This window comes from Cetorhinus maximus, chromosome 23, assembly GCF_964194155.1.
Source record: "Cetorhinus maximus chromosome 23, sCetMax3.hap1.1, whole genome shotgun sequence".
NCBI classification, from domain to species: domain Eukaryota; kingdom Metazoa; phylum Chordata; class Chondrichthyes; order Lamniformes; family Cetorhinidae; genus Cetorhinus; species Cetorhinus maximus.
Window position 1 is genome coordinate 57,296,519 of NC_135901.1, and position 21,671 is coordinate 57,318,189.

Consider the following 21,671-nt stretch of genomic DNA (forward strand, 5'->3'; position numbering starts at 1 on the left):
GGTCTGAACCATGTTCATTGGGGTCTGTTTCTGCTGATGTTAATAAACTCCAGCCCAGTTATAGGGGTTTATATTCTGTATAACAATCAGATTTGTGTTAAACACATGGTGTATTAAGTCTTTTTTAATATTTCTAACACAAATTAGTTCCTTTTGAACATAGGAACATGTCTCAGGACATTGGGGCAGCAATGAACAAACACAGCGGAATATTGGATACTGAGTCAAAACAACATTATATTCTTTCTCCATGTGACCTGTCTCAGAATTCTCTCATCAAACAGACCATCAACATGAGAGGAATTGACATTTTCAGTCATTCCAAGAGGGAATTAGAGGCTGTAATTATCCAGGGATGTTGTTCTGAAATTTTACAGCCTCCCACTGTCACCAAAGCTGGCAATAGACAGCTCATTGTTCTAATTGTGTTGTAGCCTCTGTCCCAGATGTTGTTCGATGTAGATTTAATGTTCAGAGAAAGAGGTGAGATTGGATAGTCAAAACCGCTCACAGGCTATGGAGGGTGATGTTGACTTGAATGTGCCAAAAACAGTGTTCTTCATAGGCACCAATACTTTATCCCCAGTATTAGTCACTTTGGTTGGTGTTGTCCACCTGATAGGACAGGATGTGTCATGTGTCTGTTTGTATGAGTGCAGGTGTGTCCCTGAGTGTGGAAGTGTGTGTAAATGTGTGTGGGTGTGGAGAGGATGTCTAAGTGTGTGAGACAGACAGAGAATGTGTGTGTGGTTGTCTGTGCTGCTTCTCATTAGCTATAACACAAACCTTCCTCTCCAAGCAGACAACAAGGCTCCTGAGAATCCCATCCAGTGATGTGAATGGTACGATTCGGAGATCCTTCATCCAGGGTGAAACCACAGGCTAACTGTGTACTGTGTAAAACCTGACATCTACACAACCAGGCCCCACTTCTCCTGGAACAACATGAAGCGTCTGCTGCTTTCCAGATCCATTCCTTTCCCTTCACCATTATTCTCAGATAGTTCACAAATTCCTTGTGTACATCATCCTCCAACATGCCTATGGTTTCCACTTTAAATATTTCCATTGGTCTTTTTCACAGACAGCAATGGGATTGCTGCTATCACAGGAATCAGTTCTGAAATACTGTCCCTCTGATCTTCAGGCTTCCTGGAGTAATACACTGATCCCGATCTTCCCACCTAACACAAATCCATATCCCCATCTGAGTTCCAGATTTTAATGTGATGTCATTTCACCCCTTTAAACCTGATTCAGCACACCCCCTCCACACATACGACAAGAGGTTGTCTTTGAGATCAGTTGTTCCTTTGTAACCTGGGTTGTTCTGAATGATGACAATATGAACCTTCTTTCTAACCTCTCCTAACCCTTGAAAGGGGGGAATGTGCTATTAATACATACATGCTTCAAGTTAATAATTCTGCTTTGTCTGACCGACATGGTTAATTTACAGAAGGATTAGGGTATGGTCGAATGGACAGATGTCCAATGGGGACATAAGGGGACTTCTTGCTAATGTCGGGATTACAAGGTTAGACATTTTTACATTGATTTTTTTTAACAATTTACTGATTTTTGATGGAAAGGGAGACAGTGAGAAGGAGCTAGAAAGGCAAGGAGGTCAGAGGAAGTGCACTTGTGGTGTGGGGTTGGAGGGGAATAACAGAGGAACCAGCTATGGGTGCAGACCATTTCTACATAGGCATGAACGTACAGGATCGAAATTATAAACAAAGGCACACGGTTCATTCTGTAATCATCATCAATGCTGTAATGTCTACAAAATACTCCAAACGTACGGGAGAAACTTGTATCGATGAGATGTCTTTGGAGCTCTCCTGTATCCCCATATTTGTCGTTAATGTTGCTTTTCCATCACACAGCTGACTCACGTCGAGTGTCTTAGATTCTCCACAACACCCTTCTGTCGGTTCATTCACTGAAACCAGGGACTCTCCTTGTTGTAACGGTGACATTCCCTGTCTGCCCGGTTATTTCTTGAAGTCAGTCAGCCCTTGAATTGTTTGTACATTGTTTCATTATGTCCCACCCAGCTGGCCACCAGTGCAGAGGCATTGGAGGAGGACGGTTTGGTCCACGTTGTTAGAGGCTGTGGACAGGCCGAGAAGGACAATGAGGGAGTTTTCCTTTGTCACATTCACATCGGGTGTCATTGGTGACTTTGGGAAGAGCTATTTCGATACCGTGACAGGGACAGAGATCTTATTGGAGGGATTTAAACATGGAGTTCTGGGAAATGTGGACATGGATTTGGGAGGTGATCAGGACTTTGGAGAGCGAAAGGAGGTTGGAGCTGGAGCGGGAGTTTAATAGGATAGTGGGGTCAATTGTTGGTTTTATTGGGGACAGGTGATGATGGCAGATTTGAAGGAGAGATGGGCAGTACCAGGAGAGAGAGAACCATTAATATCAGTGAACATGGGGAAATTGGGTGATCAGCAGTTTAGCGGGAATAGGGTGGATGGAGCAGCAGGTGGGTCTCATGGGCAAAGTGAGCTCTGAGAGGGCAGGAAGGGGAGATGGGAGAAAAACCGGAGAAAGATGTGGGTTCAGGGCTCGGACATGGGGGATCTTTAGAGACAGTTTGTCCCGGTGGGCTAGTGGAAGGGAAGAAAGCAGCAGAGGCAGCTGATCGGATTGTCTCAATCTTAGTGACAAAGAAGCTCCATGAGCTCCTCACACTTGTTGCTGGAGGTGAGGATGGAGGAGACAGGGGATAGGGAGAGCCCTTCAAAAGGAACTAATGTCTTAGGGACAGTAATAAGATTCAACATCATCTATTTAATAGAAAGCTTAATGATTTTATTTTTATCCAGAACATTAACACCTATAACTGGGCTGGAGTTTACTAACATCAGCAGAAAAAGACCCCAGTGAAACATGGTTCAATTGCAAAACTCAATCACTGTAGTTACTCGTGAACCTGCTGGTGTCTCAGCAGGTTGGATGACTGAGTGAATCCTTTCCCACACTCAAAGCAGGTGAACGGCCTCTCTCCAGTGTGAACTCGCTGGTGTGAAATAAGATTAGCTGATCGCCTGAACCCAGTGCCACAGTGAGAGCACCTGAATGGTGTCTCGTCAGTGTGAACACGTTGATGGGACACCAGGCCCCCGGAACTTTTATAGCACTTCCCGCAGTCTGGACATTGAGAAGGTCTCTCCTCACTGTGAACTCACTGGTGTGTCAACAGATGGGATGAATCAGTGAATCCCTTCCCACATTCTGAACAGGTGAAATGCCTCTCTCCAGTGTGACCATGCTGGTGTCTCAGCAGGTTGGATGACTGAGTGAATCCCTTCCCACACTTGGAACAGATAAATGGCTTCTCCCCAGTGTGAATTCGTTGGTGCATAGTCAGATGAGATGATCACTTGAACCCAGTCCCACAGTAAGAGCAGCTGAACAGTCTCTCGTCAGTGTGAACGCGTTGATGGGACATCAGTTCCCAGGAACTTTTGTAGCACTTCCAACAGTCCAAGCATTTAAAACGTCTCTCGTCAGTGTGAACTCGCTGGTGTTTCAGTAGGTAGGATGAACGAGTGAATCCCTTCCCACACTCGGAGCAGATGAACGGTCTCTCTGCTGTTTGACTGCACCGATGTCTTTCCATGCAATTGAATCCCTTCCCACAGTCCCCACATTTCCACGGTTTCTCCTTGTTGGGACTGCATTTATGTCCTGCCAGATTAGATGATTGGCTGAAGGCTTGTCCACACACACAAAACACGTGTACAGTTTTCTCCCCACTGTGAACAGTGCTTTTTCCTTCCATTTTCAAAATCCGATGATATTCAGGCTACGATAAACTGTGCAACTCCATCAGATCCTGATGTGATGTTTGGTTTCAGTTTCCTGACTGCCAATCCTCTCCTTCTAATATCCTGTGGAATTGATTTAAAACAGAAAAAGGGAGTGAGAGAGAACCCACAAAAACACAAAGGCAGGTTGTGAAACTGAGCTGAATGGATCTGGGAATTTGTGGGGCCGGCACTAGGAAAAAGTGACCATGAAAGATGCTGGATTGTCACAAAAACTCAACTGGTTCACTAAGGTCCACCAGAGAAAGGACCTTCTACACAGTCTGTGCGCATAAATTTCAAAATTGTGCCTGAACACCAAGGTCTAGGTCATAGGAGCAGGAGTCCTAACACTGACACCTGGGGAAATCCACTTTCAACCTACCTCCATTCTGAAAAATCATTACCCTCTGTTTCCTGTCAGTTAATTTTGTACCCATGTTGCTGCTGCCCATTTTCTTCTATGAGCTATAACTTTGCTCACAAGTCTGTTATGTGGCACTTTACCTAATGCCATTTGGAAGACCATGTACACCACATTAACAGCATTACCCTTATCAACCACACTGTTAACTCTTGAAAAACCTTAAGCAAGTTAGTTTAACATGATTTTCCCTTAACAAACTTGTGCTGGCTCTCCTGAATTAGCCCACATTTGCTTAAGTGACTATTAATTTTGTCCAGAATTATCACCTCCAAGGTTAAACTGACTGGTCTGGTAGTTGCTGGGCTGATCATTACACCCTTTTTGAACAAAGGTGTATGATTTGCAATTCTCCTGTCCTCTGTCACCACTCATGGGTCTGAAGAAGGTTGGAATAATATGGTCAGTGCCTCCACAATTTCCACTCTGAATTTCCTCAGTATCCTTGGATACATCTCATCCAGTCCTGGTGCCTTGTCAACTTTATCAGACAGCCTATATAATACCTTCTCCTTATCAATATTAAACACCACAAGTGTTTGAACTATCTCCTCTTTAACCATGACCTGTGCAGGATCATCTTCTTTGGTAAAGACAGATGCCAAATATTCATTTATACCTCATCCATACCCCCTGTCCCAATGGGTAAATCACCTTTTTTTAAATCCCTAATCAGCCCCTTTCTCCTTTTACCGGCCTGTTACTAGGTATAAGCCAGAGAAAGTGTTTTGATTTCCTTCCATGTTAGCTGCCAGTCTCTTCTCATACTCTCTCTTTGCTTCTCTTACATTGTTTTTCCAATTTCTCTCTGAATGTTCTTTCTTTATCCTGTCTCTCGGTTGTATTAGCCACCTGATATCTCTGTTAGCAGACTTATTCATCTCTTCTCCTCTCTTATTTAGTGAGCTGTGGATATGTTAGCCATACCTTCCTCATTTGTAAGAATATGTCATTACTATGTCTGATCTATTTCCTCTTTAAGGCAGCCCATTCCTCAATTACAGTTTCTCCTGCCAACCTTTGATTCCACTTTACTGGGTCAGATCCATTCTCAACCTCTTGAAGTTGGCTTTCCCCAGTTAATTATTCTTTCTCCTACAAGTAACCTTTGCCCACAGACAGACAGGCCAACTGTTTACCTTCCAGATTTAAAGGCCGATGATATTCAAGTCCTCACGAATCGAGTGACTCTGCCAGATCTGAACTGATGTTTGATTTGAGTTTCCCATCTGTCAACCCTTAACTTCTAAGATCCAGTATCAGATATTTACAAAAACACTAACCATCAGTCCAAGATAGAAATTGAGAAGAGACAAACATTTCTCTTGGTTTGAGTTTGCTGTGTGTAAATCCTCCCCTTCTAACCCCCTGTAAAAGGAGTTTCCAAAGTCCATCCCTGTCAATCCAGGATAGAAATTCACAACATTCTCTCCTCCTGCTAACTGGACCAGGGTGACCGCGCATGCGCCCTGCTGCACATCGCCCCTGTGAAGATGGCGGTTGTTGACTCGGGCCTGTCTCCGAGAGGAGACTCGGTCAGTGTTGTCTCCTCTCCATTCGGTGTAACCGCAGGACTGGAAGCTTCTTATTCAAGATTTCATACCTTCACAGGGTCTTCATGAACCCTCCCCGCCCACTCCGCCGCCTCCATCCCTCCCCCACTCACCAGCTCCTTTTAATCGCCTGTGTTCGCCATTTCTCAGCATCTTCCACCAGCTCCAGATACAGATGGTACTGCGCATGCTCCAGTCAGAGATCGCAATGCGCATGTACCAGTCACTGCCAGCTACTGCGCCTGCGCAAGGACCGCCTGTCGTGAGGATAGGGCACATTCTGCCCCCCACTGAATGCTGGGTAAGCGTACCGCCATTGAAAGGCCTTTTCTGATAAGATAATTATGTTTTATGATCCGATGATGATTGGCGACATAGCGCCAATATATAAAATTATTGAGTCAATTGATATGGCAACTATACTCCGCCATAGTTCTGTCCTGCGTGTAATTAACAACAGAACAAACCCTGACAGTTAGATCTGAACTCACTGGAGTCTCAACAGCGGCGCGGACAAGTGATTTTTCTTCCCATACCCTGACTACTGAAACTCTGTCTTGTCAGTTGGAATGCAGCAATTGTGGATCTAATCCTTCGACCTTCTAAAACTGGAGTGTTAGCAGGTGGGCAGTGAGTAATCCCTTTGCACACACTAAGTTTCTGAATGGTCTCCCAGAGGTGTGACTGTGCTGCTGTGTCAGAAAATGGAATAACGAAATTAATCCATTTCCACATTCAGCTGGTGTGATTTCATGGTGAGATTTTGCAACATGAGTTTCAGCTCTCACTGGGATCTCAATCCCTTCTGAGAATGAGCTCTACATTCTCAACCACAGTTAGAGAAAGGTGGTGCTGTAAATCTGAAATAAAAAGAACAAAATATTGGAATTTTCAGCTGATCTGGCAGTGTCTGTGGAGAGTGAAAGATGTATTTAAATTTCAGGGCTGTGACTTTCCATCAGAACTGCACTGCATCAGTGAGCAGGCTTGAAAACTTAACTCTATTTCTCAATTCACAGATTCTCCTGGATGTGCTGAGTATTTCCATGATTTTCTGCTTTTATCTCTGATTGAAGAAGTTGCATATGAATTCTGCATTAGATTTATTGATGACTCACGTATATTTATTCTCAACCATCTACAAGTGGAAAACTCTTCCACTTGTCTACCCTGTCAACCCCTTTCATTATCTTAAAGGCCTTAGTCAAGTCATCCCTCACTTTCTTTTCTAGAGAAAAACTTTTCAATCTGTTAAATCTTTGTGAATTTGACATATTTTCCAATTCTGGCATCATTCCAGTAAATCTTTTTTGCACCATCCCCAGTGCTTCGCTCCTTCCTATAATATGGAGGCAGAGCTAATCTGAGCATCAAAGTCACATTGTCCCAAATTCCTGTATGTTGTAAGGATCATTATGGCAGTGGGAGAGGGGACTGTGGTTTCGAGCTGTTATTCACCATCCGCTGTTTCAGCCATTCTCCCATTAGCTGAAAATAAGACTAGATGAAATGAGCAGATCTAATGAGCCAGTCTGTGACATTATGAATCAATTACAAAGTTGTCTCTCAGCCTTACAGTGAAGCGGAGGGTATTTTTCATTCTAAATTTGCTAATTATACCATTAAGAATACCTGTCAGAGAATGACTAGATTTCAGCATGGGGCCAGTGTAAAGCTCATTTAACATGATTACCAAGCAGTGAAGAGGTGAATTTGTAATTCACATGCACCTTGTTTGTGCATTTCCCAGATTAATAGTTGCACTGAGTCTGTTGTTCTCCATCTTGATATGTTCAAGATGGAAATCCATAAATATTTGGGCACTAAGGGATATGGTGATAGGATGGGAAAGTGGAGTTGAGCTGGAAGAACATTTAATGGTGGAGCAGGCTCAAGGGGCCTTTTAGTCCAACCCTGCTCCTATTTCTTGTGTTCTTATGAACATCACTGTGAATCATTTCCATTCAAGCACAGCAGATGCAGCAGCACCCGTCCACCTCCTCCCTTCCCTCATTCCAGGGCCCAAAACACTTTCCAAGGGGCACAGTGATTTACTGGTACTTCTTGCTATTCAGTATTGTCTATTCACTGACCACAGTGCAGTTTTCTCTACATTGAGGAGATTAAATCCCAATTGGGTAACTGCTTTGTGGAACATCACCTTTCAGTCTCCAAGTGTGTTCCTGAGGTTCTGGTCATTTACCAGTTTAATCTCCACCCACTCCTACTCTGACCTTGGCCTCCTGCACTGTTCCAATGAAGCTCAATGGAAGCTCCAGGAACAGCAGCCCATCTTTCATTGGACACGTTACATCCTTCTGGACTCAACATTCATTTTGACAATTTCACATCATAACCACTGCTCCCATTTTTTCTGACAGTAGGTGCTGGTAATGGTTTTTCTTTTACCATTTATCCCTCCTCTGGGCCTGTGTTGTTTCTCCACTTGTCCCATTAGTTTATTTCCTTGTCTCATTATCACCCAATGCTGCCTTGCACCATCATCCCCTTTGTCATTTAATCACGAGTTCAGGCTCGGACAAGAGGGAACTTTAGAGATAGTTTGTCCCAGTGGGCTAGTGGAAGGGAGGGAAGCAGCAGAGGCAGCTGATCGGATTGTCTCAATCTTAGTGACAAAGAAGCTCCATGAGCTCCTCACAGTTGTTGCTGGAGGTGAGGATGGAGGAGACAGGGGAGAGGGAGAGCCCTTCAAAAGGAACTAACTTGTGCTAGAAATATCAAAACGACTCAACTGTTCATCACAAAGCTGATTTATTCCAATTTTATACAGAATTTGTAACTGGGCTGGAGTTTACTAACATCAAAAAGGTACTAACTTGTTAAAAATAGTAAAAAGGTTCAACGCATTGTGTTTAACACAATGCTGATTTATTTGACTTTTATCTAAGTGGGCTGGAGTTTATTAGTGTCTACAGAAACACACTATAATGAACATACTTCAGTCCTGAATGTTATTAAGAGCAAAGTCCCATCACGACAGTTACTTGTGAACTTGCTGGTGTCTCAGCCGGTGGGATGACCGACTGAATCCCTTCCCACATTCGGAGCAGGTAAATGGCCTCTCTCCGGTGTGAACTCTCTGGTGTCTCAGCAGGCTGGATGACTGACTGAATCCCTTCCCACATTCGGAGCAGGTAAATGGCCTCTCTCCAGTGTGAATTCTCTGGTGTCTTAGCCGGTTGGATGACCAACTGAATCCCTTCCCACATTCAGAGCAGGTAAATGGCCTCTCTCCAGTGTGAACTCTCTGGTGCAGCAGCAGGTCGGATGACTGACTGAATCCCTTCCCACATTCGGAGCAGGTAAATGGCCTCTCTCCAGTGTGACCTCTCTGGTGTCTTAGCCGGTGCGATGGCCGAGTGAATCCCTTCCCACATTCGGAGCAGGTAAATGGCCTCTCTCCAGCGTGAACTCTCTGGTGCAGCAGCAGGTTGGATGACTGAATGAATCCCTTCCCACACCTGGAACAGGTGAACGGTCTCTCTCCAGTGTGGACTCGCTGGTGTGCGATGAGTTCAGATGATTGTCTGAACCCAGTCCCACAGTGAGAGCACCTGACCGGTCTTTCATCAGCGTGAACACGTTGATGGGACTTTAGTTCCACAGAACTTTTGAAGCACGTCTCACACTGTGGGCATTTAAAAGGTCTCTCATCTGTGTTAACTCGCTGGTGTCCCATGAGGTTGGCTAATTGAGTGAATCCCTTCCCATACTCAGAGCAAGTGAATGGTCTCTCCCCAGTGTGAGTGCACCAATGAGATCCCAGTTCCAATGGGGATTTCAATCTCTTCCCACAGTCCCCACATTTCCATAGTTTCTCTCCATTGTGACTGCATTTATGCTCCGTCAGGTCAGATGATCGGCTGAAGCCTCGTCCACACGCAGAACACGTGTACGGTGTCTCCCCACTGTGAACGGTGCTTTTTCCTTCCATGTTCAAAATCTGAAGATACTCAGTTTAAGATGAATTAGGCGACTCGATCAGATCCTGATGTGATGTTTGGTTTCAGTTTCCCGACTGCAAAAAAATTCTAATAACCTGTGAAATTGATTTAAAACAGAAAAAGGGAGTGAGAGAGAACCCACAAAAACACAAAGGCACGTTGTGAAATTGAATGAATCTGGTAATTTGTGAGGCCGGCACTGGGAAAAAGTGACCATGAAAACTGCTGGATCGTGATAAAAACCCAACTGGTTCACTAATGTCCATCAGGGGAGGGAACCTGCCACCCGGTCTGGGCCAACAAAAGACTCTGGCCTCCATAAGAACATACGAAATAGGAACAAGAGAAGTCCTAACACCCCATCGAGCCTGCTCCACCATTCAATACAATCGTGGCTGAATTTGGGTTTCAACTCCACTTTCCCACCCACTTCCCATATCACTCGACTCCGAGAGATCGAAAATCTCTCCATCTCAGCCGGAAATATATTCAATGATGGAGCATCCAGAACTCGCTGGGCTGGAGAATTCAATGTGACAGAGAGAGTAAGAGAGAGAGGAGTGGGAGAGACAGAGAGAGAAGGTTACTAAACAAAGCACAGGATGTCAATAAACAGAATTCAAGTGCATGGGATTGGGGTAATATCCTGTTATAGATTGAGAATTGGTGAACAGACAGAAAACAGAGTTGGAATAAATGTCTCATTCTCAGGATGACAGGCAGTTATTTGTGGGATACTGCAAGGATCAGTGCTTGGCCCACAGCCATTCACAAACTATACAAATGATTTGAAGGCACTCATTTAAGCAGCACCTAAATTTTCACATTCTCATCCTTGTTTTCCTCCATGGTTGTGATCATTCCTATCTCTGTAACCTCCTCCAGCCTCACAATACCCCCTGAGATATCTGCTCTTCTCGAATTCGAGAATTACTGATTTTAATAATTCCATCACTGGTTGCCATTCTGTCAGTTTCCAAGACTCTAGAATTGCCTTCCTAAATCTCTCTGCCTCTCTACCTCATTTGCATCCTTTAAAATATTCCTTCAGACCGACCTCTTTGACCAAATTATTGGCCACCTGCCCGAGTATCTCCTTGGTTTCTAACATTTCTGTGAAATGTCTTGGTAAACTATATAATAATAAATGTGTGATATAAACACAAATTGATATTTCTCCAAATCAACAACAACAATGTCCCTTCCTCATCACTGGGTGAATAACCTGTAGCTCCTTAACTAACAGCATTGTGCGAGCACCTTCACCACACGGACTTAATTAGTAATGGGTTGAAAGGTTATGGGGTGAGGGAGGGAAATTGGAGTTGAGGCCAAAATGAGATCAGCCATGATCGTAATGAATGGTGGGGCAGGCTCGAGGGGCTGAATTGCCCACTCCTGCTCCTAGTTCTTATGTTCAAGGATCTATGGACATGCACACCGAGGGTCTGTACTTCCCGGTTCCTACCATTCATCATATACTCCCTTGCCTAGTTAGTCCTCCTGAAATGCATCACCTCACACTTTTTGGGATTAAATTCCATTTTCCAGTGTTCTGCTCATCTGACCAGCCCATCTATATCGTCCTGTAGTCTAAGGGTTTCCTCCTCGCTATTTACCACACTAGTGATTTTTTTGTGTTACCTGTGAACTTACTGATCATACCTCCTACATTCATGTCTACATCATTAATGTCCACTAAAAACAACAAGGGATCCAGCACCCAACCCTGCAGTATGCCACTGGATACAGGCTTCCAGTCACAAAACCAACCTTTGACCATCACCCTCTGCCTCCTGACACTGAGCTAATTCTGGATCCAATTTGCCAAATTGCCCTGGATCACATGGGCTCTTACCTTCTGGACCTGTCTCCCATGCCAGACCTTGTCAAAAGCCTTAGAGAATTCCATGTGGACTATATCAATTGAACTATCCTCATCTACACACCTCGTCACCTTCTCGAAAAATTCAATCAAATTTGTTAGACATGATCTCTCACTGACAAAGCCATGCTGACTATCCTTGATTAGTTCTTGCCTCTCCACGTGGGGATCAATTCTGTCCCTCAGAACGTTTCCAAAGGTTTCCCTACTACTGATGTTGGACTCACTGGCCTATTAGCTCCCTGGTGTATCCCCACCATTCTTCTTTAATAATGGTACCACATTAACTGACCTCTGGTCCTCTGGTACTTCTCTTGTGACCAGAGAGGATTTGAAAATTAATGTCAGGGCCCCTGCAATCTCCTCCCTTGCCTCCCACAGCACCTGGGATACATTTCATCTGGGCCTGGGGATTAATACACTTTTAAGGCCCAATAAAACCGCTAATACCTCCTCCCTCTCAATATTCATTTGTTCAAGTATATCACAGTCCCCCTCCCTGATTTCTATATCTACATCATCCTTCTGTATAGTTACTCCAGATGCAAAGTACTCATTTAAAACCTCATCTATATCTTCCAGCTCCTCACACAGATTGCCATTTTGGTCCCTGATGGGCCCTAATCTTTCCCTGGTTATCCTCTTGCCTGAATATACTTATAAAATGCCTTTGGATTTTAACTTATTTCACCCAGCTGTGTTTTTCATGCCCCCTCTTCGGCTTCCTAATTTCTTTTTTAAGTAACCCCCTGCACTTTCTCTACCCATCAAGAGCTCCTGCTGTTTTGAGCCCTCGGTATGTACCATAAGCTCCCCTTTTTTCCCCCCTTATCTAATCCTGTCAATTCCTCAACATCCCGGTTTCTCTGGACTTGTTGGTCCTTTGTGGGAAAATGTTGGTCCTGCACACTATTTCCTTTTTGAATGACTCCCACTGCTCTGATGTTGTTTTTCCTACAAGTAGCTGCTCCCAGTCCACTTTGGCCAGGTCCTGTCTTATCATATTGAAATTGGCCTTCCCCCAATTCAAAACCCTTATTTTCGATCTATCTTCGTCCTTTTCCATAACTACTTAAATCTTACGGAGTTATGGTCATTATCACTGAACTGCTCCCCCACTGACACTTCTACAACTTGCCCAGCTTTGTTCTTTAAAAGAAGGTCCAGCACCTCTCTTGTAGGACTTTCTATGTGCTGGCTTAAAAATCTCTCCTGGATACATTTGAAGAATTCAGCCCCCTCAAAGTTTTCACACTTTGTCTATCCCAGTTAATATTGGGGAAGTTGAAATCCCCGACTATTATTATTCTATTATTTTGACACTTCTGAGATTTGCCTACATATCTGCCCTTCTATCTCTCCCTGACTGTTTGGGGGTCTATAGTAGGCTCCGAACAATGTGATTGCCCCCTTTTTGTTTTTAAGTTCTACCTATACAGCTTGATTTAACAGCAGCTCACACTTACACTGAAGATGTTCAAGGTAAAATACTGTCTTTCCCTTTTACCGTATTCCAGTGCCGTGCCAGGGTATACAATTCCGTTCGCATAGATTTAAGCAAAAAGAAATTCTAACATACCGCAAGATTCCCCACACCTTTTAAAGCACTTCTCACACTCTGGTCATTTAAAAGGTCTGTTGTCAGTGTGAATGTGGTGTCCCAGGTGGGATGATGTCCTGAAGCTCTTACCACACTGAGCAACTGAACAGCCTCTCGTCAGTGTGAATTCAATGTGTTTCAGCAGGTCAGTCCAAAGAGACAAATATTTCTCTTAGTTTGAGTTTGCTGTGTGTAAATCCTCCCCTTCTAACCCCCTGTAAAAGGAGTTTCCAAACACTTGGTATAAACTGGGCTCCGGGAGTTTGTAATCCGGGTTTGGAGTCCTACACCGGGTGTTTGTGAACCCTCCCAGTCCACCCTCTGGCTCCATTCCTCTCCTGCACTCGGCCCTTTCTCACCCGCTGGACTTTAAATTCCACCGCAACAAAAACAAAAATACCTGGAAAAACTCAGCATCTGCTGAGAGGAACACAGTTAACGTCTCGAGTCCATATGACCCTTCAACAGAACTAAGTAAAAATAGAAGAGAGGTGAAATATAAGCTGGTTTAGTCGGGGGTGGGGGGTGGGGGGAACAAGCAGAGCTGGATAGAGGGCCAGTGATAGGTGGAGATAACCAAAAGATGTCACAGACAAAAGTTCAAAGAGATGTTGAAGGTGGTGATATTATCTAAGGAATGTGCTAATTAAGGGTAGAAAGCAGGACGAGCAAGGTACAGATAGCCCTAGTGGGGGTGGGGGAGAAGGAATTGAAATAGGCAAAAGGTAGAGATAAAACAATGGATGGAAATATATTTAAAAATAATGGAAATAGGTGGGAAAAGAAAAATCTAAATCAATTATTGGGGAAAACTCCACCGCCTTCATCCCGGTCCCGCGCCCACATTGCGCATGCTCCACTCCCAGCAGGCTCCGCCCCTCTCCCTCCGATTGCCTGGAGGACCAGCTGCTCCCGCACGGTCATCCAACCCCGCCCCTTCTTCCTATGGGTCCGGAGCTGTCGCCAGTCATTTGGAGTCGGAACATGCGCAGTCCGTGGAGACAGACGGTCGGTGAACTCGAGCGAGCGGATTTAAAATGCGGGTTTACAAAGACCGAGTGCGGATGCAGAACCGAAAATTAATCCGTGAACAGAGATAGGGCCGGCGGATGAATTTGGAAGCTTCATAAACTCACGGTGTCGGCTCCAAACCCTCAATAAGGAGCCACCAGTCCCGGGTTTGCTCGGAGCTGCGGGAGTAACGCCCGAGTTAACAGCCGCCATCTTTATAGGGGCAATGTGGGGATGGGCGCATGCGCGGCCATCTTGCTGGGTCAATGTGCTCCAGGGCACATGCGCGGCCGCCATCCTCACGGGGACAATGAGCAACAGCCCGAGGGAGACATTCATAAAATGTGTGTTCACCAGGAGTTTTAGACCAGCAACAATAGAATTATAAACCCACAGTCACTCAGCAGTACAGAATTTAAGTATTGCTGAAAAAGGGAGACATATTACTGATATTTCATGTTGCACTCATCCAGACAGATGCAAAAAAAACAATTTTCTCAGCGAACAACAATTTATGCTGCACAAGGAAAGGGTGTTGACTGGTTTGGCCAGTCAGCTCTGATTGGTCAAGGCATTAACATGGAGAATGCACCAAAGAGCTATCATCCTCCATGCTTTTGTTAAATTCAACAAAAGGCCCCATCCCTGGACATGCTCCTTCTGTCTGCAGTGGACAGTTCCCTGTGTATGAATATATGTAGCTTCTAGCAAGCGTAAGTGAGCCACATTATGAGCCCAACTGATAATCTTTGAAATTTGATGTTCTTGCGTCTGTCCTGATGAGTACAAGATAAAAGGTTTTGACAGAATGTCTCTTTTTTTTAGCAATACTCAAGTGTCTTAAAGGGGGAAAATGTGATCGACAGAGGGAGTGGTGCAGGTAGAGAATTTCAGAGTTTAGGAATGAGGGAACTTAAGGCAAGGTCATTAATGCTGGAGCGGTTAAAATGGAGAATGTACAAGATTCCAGAATTCGAGCAGTGCAGATATCTCAGAGGGTTGTGGGGCTGGAGGAGATTACAGAGATAGGGAGGGGCGAGGCCATGGAGGGATTTGAAAACAAGGATGAGAATTTTAAAATCAATCTGTTGCTTGACCGGGATCCAAGGCAGGTCAGGAAGCAAATGGGTGACAGAGGAACAGGACTTGCTACGAGTGAAGACATGGACAGCAGACCTTTGGATGGCTTCACGTTTACAGAGAGTAGAATGTGCGAGACCAGCCAGGAGTGTGTTGGGATAGTCGTTCAAGTCTGGAGGTAACAACGACAGTGATGAGGATTTCAGCAGCAGATGCACTGAGACAGGGTGAGGGCGGGTAATGTTCCAGAGGTGGAAACAGGCAATTTTAGTGATGGCACAGATATGAGGTCAGAATCCGATCTCGAGATCAAATGTAACACCGAGTTTATGAACAGACTGGTTTAATCTCAGACTGTTCCCAGGGAGAGAGATGGAGTTGGTATCTGGGAAATGGAGATTGGAGCAGGGACTGAAAACAGTGTCTTCCGTCTTCTCAGTGTTTAATTGGGGTTAATTAGTCATCAGGAAGAGAAGCAGTAACCAGAATAGACCGTGAGACTGATCCCAGGTTTAACTTAGTTAGAGGGGGAGAGAAAGAAGGAAGGAAATCCTGGGAGGTTTGGAGAAACCACCTTCAAAATCACTCATTAAATCTCCACACAGTAAGTTTTGGACACAAGGTGAATGTCTGCTATTCTGTAAGGTCGGTCAGGGGGTTTCAGATTAATGTTTTGTCATGAGTAATGACTGAAGTGAATGATCAGACATATCGTTATCTTCAGTTGGACAAATTTGTTTAAAAGATACAGGAAGAATTATCCAAAACTCTGTTTGGCTTCAGCACAGGGAGGAGGGAGAGTGTGTGGGACAGGGATTTGCAGCTTTGAGAGTAGAAGACAGGAAATAATGTTCCATAGAAATGAGAATTGTCTGCTCTGAATTTCTATCCTGTTCTTACAGTGATCACTTTTGTAAACTCCTTTTACAGGGTATCGGAAGGGGAGGATTTACAGAGGGGGAACTCAAACCAAACATCACATCAAGATCTCACAGAGTCACTCGATTCATCAGGACCTGAATATTATCGTCTTTGAATGTGGAAGGAGAAATGTTTGTCTATTCTGTCTGTGGGAAAAGATTTCAAACATCAGTGTGACTGGGAAAACATCGAGTCACACACACATCCGAGTGAGAGTGTTCCAGTGAACTGACTGTGGTAAGACCTTTAAACAGTTACACAGCCTGAAACAACATCACAGAATTCACAGGGGGAAATTGTACACGTGTTCTATGTGTAGACAAGGATTCAACTGATCATCAAACCTGGAGAGACACAGGGCACTTGAACCATGGAGAAACTGTGGAAATGTGAGGACAGTGGCAAAGGATTCAATTACCCATCCCAGCTGGAAATCCATCGACGCAGTCACACTGGGGAGAGGCCATTCACCTGCTCCAAGTGTGGGAATGGATTCACTCTGTCAGCCAACCTGCGAACACACCAGCGAATTCACACTGAGGAGAGACCATTCATTTGCTCTGAATGTGGGAAGGGTTTCACTCAATCATCCCACCTGCGAACACACCAGCGAATTCACACTGAGGAGAGACCATTCATTTACTCTGAATGTGGGAAGGGTTTCACTCAATCATCCCACCTGCGAACACACCAGCGAATTCACACTGAGGAGAGACCATTCATTTGCTCTGAATGTGGGAAGGGATTCACTCAGTCATCCCACCTGCTGAGACACCAACGGTTTCATACTGGGGAAAGACCATTCACCTGCTCCATGTGTGGGAAGGGATTCACTCAGTCATCCCACTTACGAATACACCAGTGAATTCACACTGGAGAGACACCATAAGAACATATGGAATAGGAACGGGAGCAAACCATTTGGCCTCTGAAGCTTGCTGTGCCATTCAATAAGATCATGGCTGATCTTCTTGTCTTTGAATTTCCACATTCCCATCTAACCTCGATTAACTTTGATTCCCTTGCCTAACAAGAATCTATCTACCTGTGTCTTAAAAATATTCAATGATCGCGCCTCCACCGCCTCCTAAGGCAGAGAATTCCCATTCGCACATCCCTCTGAGAGAAAAAAATTATCCTCATCTCTGTCCTAAAAGGGCAACCCCCTAATTTTGAAACAGTGCCCCCTAGTTCTGGACTCACCCACAAGAAGAAACATCCTTTCCACGTCCACCCTGTCAAGGCCATTCAGGATCTTGTATACTTCAATCAAATCACTCCTCCCTCCTCTAAACTCCAGTGGAAACAAGCCCAGTCTGTCCAACCTTTCCTCATAAGACAGCCCACTCATTCCAGGTATCAATCTAGTGAACATCCTTTGAACCACCTCCAATGCATTTATATCTTTCCTTAAATAAGGAGACCAAAACTGCACACAGTATTCAAGGTGCAGTCCTGTATAACTGAAGCATAACATCCTTACTTTTATGTTCAACCCCTCTCGTAACAAAGGATAGCATTCCATTAGCCTTATTAATTACTTGCTGTACCTGCATACAAACTTTTTGTGACTCATTTACTAGAACACCTAGGTCCCTCTGCACCTCAGAATTATGCAGCCATTTTCCGTTTAAGCAATACTCTGCTTTTTTGTTCTTCCTGCCAAAGTGACCAACTTCACATTTTCCAACATTTCACTCCATTTGCCAGATCTTTGGCCAAGCATTCAACTTATCTATATCCATCTGCAACCTCCTCATGTCCCCTTCACAACATACTTTTCTACCTATCTTTGTGCCAAGTGCCAATTTAGCTACCATGTCTTCACTCCCCTCATCTAAGACATTGATGTAAATCATAAAAAGTTGAGGCCCCAGCACAGATCCCTGTGGGACTCCACTCGTCACATCCTGCCAGTCAGAAAAAGACCCATTTACACATACTCTCTGCTTTCTGCCAGCCAGCCAATCTCCTATCCATGCTAATAAGTTACCCCCTACACCATGCGCTTTTATTTTCCATAATAATCTTTGATGTGGCACCTTCTCAAATGCCTTCTGGAAATCCAAGTAGAGTACGTCTACAGGCTCCCCTTTATCCATTGCGCATGTTACTCCTTCAAAAAAACGCCAATCAATTGGTTAAACATGATTTTCCTTTCACAAAACCATGCTGACTCTTCCCGATTGCCTTGAGCTCTTCTAAGTGCCCAGCTATAACCTCCTTAATGAATGATTCTGATAACTTCCCCACGACATACGTCAAGCTAACTGGCTTATAGTTTCCTGTTTTCTGCCTCCCTCCCTTCTTGAATAGAGGGGTTATATTTGCTACTTTCCAATCTGATGGAACCTTTCCAAAATCGAGCGAATTTTGGAAAATTAACACCAGTGCACCGACTACCGCATTAACCGCCTCTTTTAAGACCCTAGGATGTAGTTCATTGGGTCCCAGAGACTTGACATTGGCAGCTCCTTCAATTTGCTCAGTAACATTTCCCCAGTGATTTCAATTTCGCCAAGTTCCTTTCTCCTGTCACCTTCTGATTTGCAGCTATTACTGGAATGTTTTTTGTATTCTCTACATTGAACACAGAAGCAAAATATTGTTCATTTCTTCCACCATTTCCTTATCTACTATTAACTCCCCACTGTCACCCTCTAGAGGACCAACACTCACTTTGCTCACTCTTTTCCTTTTTAAGCACCTGTAGAAACACTTGCTATCCATTTTTACATTTCTTGCAAACTTCCTCTCACACTCTAATTTCTTTCTCCTGATTAACCTTTTAGCCATTTTCGACTGTTCTTTATATTCTGTCCAATCATCTGTCCTGCTGCTCATCTTTGCGGAGTTGTCTGCTTTTTCCTTAAGCTGATGCTTTCTTTAACTTCTTTACTTAACCACAGATGGTGGTCCTCCCCTTATAATTTTTCTTCATGGTCGGGATGTACTCATTCTGAATACTTTGAAATATCCCCTTAAATGTCTGCCACTGCTTCTCTATTCATCTATCCTCTAGGCTAGTTTCCCAGTTCACTTCAGCTAGCTCAACTTTCATCCCCACATAGTTGCCCTTATTTAAGTTTATGATACTAGTCTTTGACCCACTCTTCTCCCTTTCAAACTGGATGTAAAATTCAACCATATTGTGCTCACTGCTACCTAGTAGTGCCCTTACTCTGAGGTCATTAATTAATCCTGTTACATTACACAATACCAAGTCAAATATAACCTGCTCTCTGATTGGCTCCTGAATATGCTGCTCTAAGAAACTATCTCAAAAGCATTCTAAGAACTCCTCATCCAGGCTATTACTGCCAATCTGATTTTTCCAGTTAATGTGTAGATTAAAATCACCCATGATTATTGCTGTCCTTTTATCACAAGCACACAATATTTTCTCTTGAATACTTTGTCCTACACTATGGCTGCTGTTAGGCGCCCGTCTACCACTCCCACTAATGACTATTTTTTCCCTACTATTCCTCATCTCCACCCAAACTGATTCTACATCCTGATCTCCTGATCCAAGGTCATCTCTAACTATTGCACCAGTGCCCTCTTTGATTAACAATGCTACCCCTCCACCTTTACCGAGCTTCCTATTCTCCTTGAATGTCATGTACCCCTCAATATTAAGGACCCAATCTTAGTTGTCCTGCAGGCACGTCTCCATAATTACTATCAGATCATATTTATTTACTTCTGTGTGGGTCATCAGTTCATTTACTTTGTTTTGAATGCTATGTGCATTCAGATAGAGAGCTTTGAGTCTTATCCTTTTGTTACCGTTGTAACATTTAGTCTTGATTGTTGATTTATTCTTAGGTTTTTTCTCTCAGTCCTTTCCTGCCATTCTCTGACCACGTTTCTCATATTACTATTTTGCTCTCCTGTCTTGACTCTACACCTTGAATTGCTACCTCTACCCAAGATTTATCCCTCACCGCTCTTGTTTAGTTTAAAGCCCTCACTACTTCCCTGTGATTTGATTTGCGAGGACACTCATTCCAGCACGGTTCAGGTGTAAACCGTCCCAACGGTACAGCCCCCACTGTCCCCAGCACTGATACCAGTGCCCCACAAACCGGAACCCAGTTCTCCAACACCAATCTTTGAGCCACGCATTGGTCTCGCTAATCTTATTTGCCTGATGCCAATTTTCACGTGGCTCAGGTAATAATCCAGAGATTATTACCTTTGAGTTTCTGCTACATAATTTGGTACCTAGCTCCTCATACTCACTTTACAGAACCACTTTCCTATTTCTACCTTTGTCATTGGTACATACATGGACCACGACAACTGGATTCTCCCCCTCCCATTGCAAGTCCCTCTCCAGCCCTGAGCAGATGTGTTGAACCCTGGCACTGGGCAGGCAACACAGCCGTCTGGACTCTCACTTTTTGCTGCATAAAACAGTGTCAATGCCCTCACTATCCTACCCCCTACTACCACTACATTCCTTTTTGCTCCCCTGCGTGAATGGCTTCCTGTACCACAGTGTCATGGCCAGCCAGCTCATCCACCTTGCACATTTCACTTTCATCCACACAGGTTGTGAGCACCTCAAACCTGTTTGACACTTGCAAAGTCTGAGACTCCTCCACTACTGCCTGCTCAGTCCCATTACCTGCCTCACTGACAGTCACATCCTCCTGTCCCTCACTGCTGATCAAACAGATGACCCTCTTCTAAGGTGACTGTCTTCTGGAACAAAGTATCCAGGTATTTCTCCACATCCCTTATGTTGCGCAGTGTCTGCATTTCGGTTTCCAGATCAATAATCCTGATCCGGTATTCCTCAAGCTGCTTACACTTCCTGCAGACGTGTTTGTCATGGATCGCCTTGGCATCCAAAAGCTCCCACATCTTACAGCTTAAACATAACCCCTGTCCTACCATTCTAACTTATGTTTTTTAGTTAATTTACTTTAATTGCTTTCTTCCTATGTATGCTACAATTTACTGTGTTTACTGAATGCTAGTACCACTGACAACTAAAGATTATATGCTTCTTAACTACAAGGGATGTGTATTAGATGTTTATTTAAGTAACTCTATTTTATTGCTTTTTTAAAATCTTTGTTGTTTTATTTGAATTTTAAAGTTTTCAAATTTTTGATTATTATTGTAAAGTCATTTTTATTTATAGATCTACCTGAATTTGCCTGTCCTAAGCTGGTTTCTCACACACTGTCCCTTCGACTGAGTACTTTCCGACCAATCAACGTCCCAGCTTCCTGTGACATCACAGTTGCCTCTTTGCCCCCACTCCTGCTGCCTCACAACAGCTGCAACAGTGAAATAGCCCGTTCCTCACTCAAATCCCCATCTGTATTTATAGACGCTCCTCACTCAAATCCCCCGTCTGTATTTATAGACGTTCCTCACTCAAATAC

General features: G+C 44.1%; 1 pseudogene; it reads right to left on the reverse strand.

Moving 5' to 3' along the window:
- Positions 1 to 3,202: 3,202 nt before the first annotated feature.
- On the reverse strand, positions 3,203 to 10,734 carry LOC144698059 (uncharacterized; annotated as a pseudogene).
- Positions 10,735 to 21,671: the final 10,937 nt, after the last annotated feature.